This window comes from Ambystoma mexicanum, chromosome 4q (assembly GCF_040938575.1).
Source record: "Ambystoma mexicanum isolate Mex_15411 chromosome 4q, UKY_AmexF1_1, whole genome shotgun sequence".
Classification (NCBI taxonomy): domain Eukaryota; kingdom Metazoa; phylum Chordata; class Amphibia; order Caudata; family Ambystomatidae; genus Ambystoma; species Ambystoma mexicanum.
The window spans coordinates 221,056,308-221,062,902 of record NC_090928.1 but is presented as its reverse complement, the minus strand read 5'-3'; positions in this window follow the sequence as shown (position 1 = coordinate 221,062,902).

The window sequence follows — 6,595 nt, the reverse complement described above, 5'->3', positions numbered from 1 at the left end:
TTATTTTCTTTACAGGTATGCATCATAGAATGGTTGGGCATTGATGACACACCAGACACACACCCTACTTGCAAGCAGGCAACATGTTCTGGCCTCCTGAACACCTTGAACCCTGAAACCCCCGCAAATGGCATCTCCAATACTTCTTCACAATTGGCCCTGGAAATGGTTTTTAAAGTGTCTCTATATTACACCATGTGAGCAAATGTAACAAGCAAACCTAAATCCACCATGTAGTCTTTGGGGCGGAGGGGGATCTCCGTACAAGACAATGTGGAGACATCTGTCCAAATAGTTCATTTTAAAGCATGTTTGTCCCGACCTAAGGATTAAAAAGTAAACTAGAAAAAAAACACACAAAACATTTGTGAAGCATGAGGGTTTCCTCTTGTGGGATGACTGGCTGAAACAAACGATGGCCTGGAGCGTTGCCCAGAGCAATTCTATTTATTTTTTATTTATTGGTTATTTATAATGCGCCTATACATTACGAGGTGTTTCATGGCGCATCAAGACAAAAAAAGGGGGGGGCAGGGATGCAAATAAACAACAATGAACGTTCCTACATTCAGACTGTGCAAGTGCTATAACATGAATTGAAAGGGGAGGAAGGAGAGCGAAGAAAAAACAAACCGTTCCCACGGATCGCGCAAGTGCTATGCCATGAAATGAAGGAGACAGGGGGGAGCAGGGGAAGTGCATGGAAGGGAGAGATACAAATGAGGGAGACGGGTAGATCAAGTGCAGGTGAGTAGAATCGAGCACCGCACAGGACTGGAGAGAAGAGTGGGTGCACTACTTGGTAAAGCCTCACCAGATGGTGCAGGGTCTACATCAAGTATCAGCTCAAGGTTAAGCAATGTAAAACACAGCACAGGCTGTGAAGGTCAAACCAGTGGTTGCAGGTAGATCAAATGCAAGACGCAGCAAGTTTAATGGCAAGCATGTAAAAGAAAGGCAATGTGCAACAGGAAGGCCTCGCCCTGAAGTGCCGGGGCAACAAGTATGCAGGTACAGGTAGGTGGAACATGGCATGCTCGATGGTGAACAGGTAGGTCAGATAAAGGAGAAGCGTACGTTTGCGAGTGTCAATGCAGTAATCACAAGTAAGTCACCAAGTACGGTGCCGGGCTGCCGGTGCCAAGCCAGTGAATACAGCAAGTATGCAAGTACAGGTGGTACAGTGAACTTGTAAGGCCAGACAATCACATATGACAGAATAGTGCAGCATGAATGCAGACAGGAACAGCCACACCACATGGCACGTGGGGCAACATTGGGCAAGACAGAGGGCCTGAGAGATAAGTCAAAGGGGGGGGGGGGTGATATGAAGAAAATAGGGGCAGCATGGGCAGAGAGAGAGTCGTGATAGGAAGCTCGATGGCGCGAGGCTGGATAAAGGTTGAGGACTGTAGTTACAGGGTGGGTGGATATCATAAACAGCTAGAGACTAAAGTGAGAGGGGAAGTCAGAATGGTAAGCAGGAAGCACACAGATGAATAATGATTGCTGGGTAAGGAGTAGAAAAACAATTACTGCCTACTGTAGGGAGGAGAGCATAGATGGAAAGTAATGAAGGAGAAGGTAAAAGGAAGAAATAGGGCAGGCGTGGGTCGGAGGACTTGCCCTGCTATGAATGACGGGAAGCAGATATTGCCGGGGGAAGGACCAAGTAAGGCACGAGAAGGGAGGGTGAGCAGCTAGCGCATGCGCATGTTCCACAGGGACTTATAAATGGTATTGCATTCAAGCTGGTAGGTAATAGAGTCAGTAGTAGCAAGTAACCAAGTGGGAGCTAACGGAGCAGGAAAACACATATACAGTAGGGACCGCAACGAGGGGGCTGGAGATGAAAGGAATTCATTCTTTAAAGGAACTCAGTGAAGGGAGTCCACTGTGCGCCATCCGCACCCGGGCAGGCCCAGACAGGCATGGGCCTTATATGCTGGCTCAGAGATTTGCATTTCTTCATGCATCCTCCAATCGAAGGGTCGGGTTGCTGCAATAGATGCAGCCTGTTGTTGTAGAGCGTTGAGGGCCGCAACAGAGAAGCGGACTTGAGCCAGCCACGGCGGCCATCTTCAAAGGGAGCAAAAACTCAGTTGTTAAAGTCAATTTTGGCATATGCCTCCTCCTACACTGCGGTGAGGTGCAGGAGGGGCCTGATCCCTATCTCCTGATGATGCTGGAGTAAGGTTAAGAATATTTCATAACCTTCCAGCCATCAACCTCCTTTACTGTCTATATACCATTCTTAATTTTGTAGATCTTGCTGATTTTGGTACAGCTATCGCTGGCATCCAAAGTGCAAAGGAACAATGGTAAATGTGTTTACACACATTGTGGTGATGGAAGATTTTTTTTTAAATAAATGTGACTGTAATCGCCTTATGTTGACCTTACACCTGGAATGGACAGTTATTTTATTACATTCTGGATTATCCACCAAGCTTGGAGGTTGGGAATGCCAGGCGGGTGCTGAAGTGGCAGTTCATGGATCCAGAGTCATGATATCTTGGACACTTTGAAAAGTGTATGCTCAGATGTGGGTCCCAAGCTTGCTCACTGATAACATCCAATGAGACCAAGCCTGATTTGTATATGAGAAGAAGCCACTATAATCCAAGTCTTTAGGAAGGGCAGCAGGGCTGCCCCAGACTCCTATGACCCAGTCTACCTTTAGTGCAGTGATTTAAAACAATATTGCGAAGGTCTCTTTGGTGTGGATGCAGGACTGGCTACAAGTCAAGAAAATGTTTTCCTATGTCTGGGTAGGATTCCAAGATGGCATCGGAATTGGGAAGCATTGTCTCCTGAATCTCACCAGTTAAATATGTTGTTGTGAAGGGGGAGGTCATAGCACCTTGCTTTGTTAGATCTGATTCCGGCTTTCCTTTCCATTAATTGGGCTAGTGTATGGGCTACAGTGACACCCTCAGAATGGATAGACCATCATCACTCTTTCTTTCCACAACAGTTCTAGGGTCATGTTCTGTTAGTAAGAGGTCATACATGCATGAGTGTTGTTCCCCTTTCCTCAGCTGAATATAGGGTGAGCTTTTCCCTCGTGCATACTGACCGAGCAGTGAGCAGAGTATGATGGCTGCATAACAGGAAGGAGCAGAAACTGATATTGCAGCACCTGTCTGAGTATTAGGGAAAAAAAGAACCAGGATATGAAGTCTAGAGGACTGCGCTTAAGATATATTAGTTAGATGCTCAGAATCTGGAGATCAGGAAACATGGAGATAACACCAGGAATCGGCAAACAGGAAAAATGAAACCTTCCTGGTGTGCCCTATTGGTTAGGGGATTCTTTAAGGAGTGATTGAGATGGTTCATTTTTGTAGGCCGGGAAACCTATCTGACCTGGAAGCACTAACATGTCATTTTGAAATGTGATTCTCTGCTTGTAAAAGTCTAAAGCATAGGCTTACCTGGAAAAGGGGAAACCATTATTCAGGTCCGGCTCTCTGGCAAGTGAGGAAATACTGCTGCAGATAGATTGAAGATGGCTGAGAGTCAGGTAAGAGGAGTGGCGAGGGGCAAATTATTCCCTGAGCCCAGCACAGCTCAGGGATACTGGGGAGATGCGCCCATGACATACAAATCCCAGTCACACGGAGGGTACATTAACCAAGACCACTCATATTCCTGGTGGTAGAAGCTGTACAATTACCAGGAATACGGTCATGGCCACTGGCAACATTGTAGGCAGCACTTTGAGCACCATTACATTCTCAAGAAACCAAAACTGGACCCAACGACCTCAGCAACTATCGCCTCATCACCCATCTTCCCTTCCTAGGTAATATCCTTGAAAAAGCAATCACCAGTCAACTCCTCCAACCCATATAAGCCAACAACCTTCTTCAGTCCTACCAATCTGGCTTCAGATGTGGCATGGAAACAGCTACCAACAAGGTGATAGATGATGCCCTTAACATCCTTGCGACTGGCCATCCTTGCCTCCTACTTCTCCTTGAGCGCTCAGCAGCATTTGACAGAGTAGACCACCAGACAATCACGGACATTCTACATCACTGCATGGGGATCAGCAAGATCATCCACAGCTCGTTCAAATACTATCGTACTAATCACCACCAATTCATTTCAATGAATTTCTCCACATCACCGACTCAAGCTGTCATCTGTGGAGTCCTACAAGGATTTATCCTCTCCCCCGTGAACTTCAACCTTTACACGAACCTGCTCGGAACCCACAACATCCACATCCACCTACAACCTGAAGCTTTCCTCCATCAAAGATATCCACAGTCTCAACTCCTGCCTCACATTGATCCATTCCTGGATGTCGAGTGCTTACTTGAAATTCAAACCCTTCAAGGCCAAATTCCTACTGCTGACCTCCAACACCGAACACCTTGAAAACCAGGCCTGGCTCTCGACTATTAAACTTGGGGGCTTCTAATCCCTGTAAACCTCTGGTGCCAAATCCCCTGTTTTTTAGAAATCAACAGGCACCTCTCCTTCAAGCATCTGATATCAAAGAAGACACAAAGAGCTTGTGTGAGGGGTCAGAATTGAAACTCAGACACATGGTTCTCATGATTTGGTTATATACTTGTATTCAAATTAAAAGGGTTGGGAAAATACCTCTCTGACCCTATTCTAAAGAGGTGTTTCCCTACCTTGAAACCAAAACTAAGGAGCTGTCTTTGTCAGGATGTCCTTAATTAAAAAGCCGTCCTTGTGTCCAAAATCTTCTATCCTGGCCCTCACACTAAAACAAAACAACCAAGTGACAAGGAAAATGTCTATAACCTGATATTTTAAAAAGGTGTTCTAAAAATAAGCTGAATGGCTTTTAATGTAAATGATCTCCAGAATGGAAAAGACCTTAATTCCAGAGGGTGTCTTCCTTCCCCTGAATTCTTCACAGGTAACACAAATGTCTCTAGCACTGACAGTTATTTATGCCTTCCTTGGACCAGAACAATCTTGTCTAGATGAACACAGTTCAGTCTTGCAAGTTCACTTGCAACAAAAAGTTCCTTCTTTTAACACAATGTTTCTGCTTAACACCCCTTGTGGGTCTGTCATTTGCCTGGTATACTCCCCTGCCAGGACTCCTCTTGCCATGAGAACTCTTCCTACCAGGACTTCTCTTTGCACTTTCAAATGCCTGGTGTACTCTCCTGCCAGGAATTCTCTTTGCACTCTCAAAGTACCTTACAGTTCCTCTGTAATGTTCAAGTAACATATACCCTTCTTCATGCCTTGGTTTATCCATTTGATAAAGCTACACAAGTGCTAAGGTGAGAGGGAACTGGGAGCAGGGGTGCGAACGGGGTGCTGGCTTACCAGGTAGCTCAGAACACGGGCTTTTACCATAGAGTACAGTCGCTTTACGAGCCTCCTAATTAGCCAGCACCCCCTCCGAAGGTGCTAATGGTAAGTCTTAAAAGTCATACAGAAGGGAACGGTTATTTTTATGAAATGATGCTGGCTGGGAAAGGGAGTCTTAAAGCCAGACCTATTTTCCAATTGTGAGCGACACTAAGCGATTTGGGCTACTGCACCAGCAGATGTTGAATTTATTTCAATTTCTCATGACTGACATTCAACTATGAAAACTGTTTGCTAATTGTTTATACCAGCCTTGAGAACGCCTTTGAAAGGTAAAACACCAGCACGTGCAGCACTGTTGGCAATAGTGCTTGTACCTAAAAAAAAATCGGTCTGCATTTTTGGTGATTGATTAAATAAGCTGAAGCGTCTTCTTAGTAATTCCTTTGTCTTGTGCAAAGTTGTCCTTCATGACCTTATTGTATACAATTTACTGTTCCCAATAACCAGGTGGAGGTGTCTATATCGTATAACATGCAGCAGCCATTTTCAACATAACATTGATTATTTAATCAATCCACTAGGAAAACAGAACAGGCACAGGGTGGTTCCATCGCATTCAGCAACTAGTTTGCATTAAAGGCAGAGCCAAGGGAACCATCATCGGTCTTAAACCGTGGCCTTGTGAGAATGATAGCCCGCCATGAATGCCGCGTTTACTTGTTGCTGTGGATACTACGTGCATGGAGAACATTTCTTAAATCCCACAGTGAGAACACAGATGATGTATGGATTGCAACAGCGCACACTGCAGCATTGAGTATTAAAGCCCAGAGTGAACTGAGAGAGGGTGTGATGCTGAAAACACTGGCAAAGTGCATCAAAACCCAAAGGGCACTGACTGTCATGTATGTGAAGTGTTGTTTTCTGGGAAGGCGAGTTTTGAAGCCCAGAAAGCACTGAATCTTCCTTTGCCTTAGTATCTATCGTCTGTGATAGTAAGCGTTAATGCCCAGTCACTTGTCTATACTACCACATCAAACCCTCTGCATCACTAAGGATGGTTGCATCTTGTCTTATATCTTGTAAGCAGGAGTCCCAGGAGCAGCTATTGAGGGGCATGCCTTTCCTTTGTTGTTGGACATGTGACATCGGAACCATTTCATTGGCCCACGTCTGTTGACTGTTATGCACTTTTTCTTCAGTAGGGGGCATTGCTGACAGTGTTAGAGATGTAATAGGAAGAATGTGTGAGTGAAGCTAATGGCGAGGGAGGTATATGTTG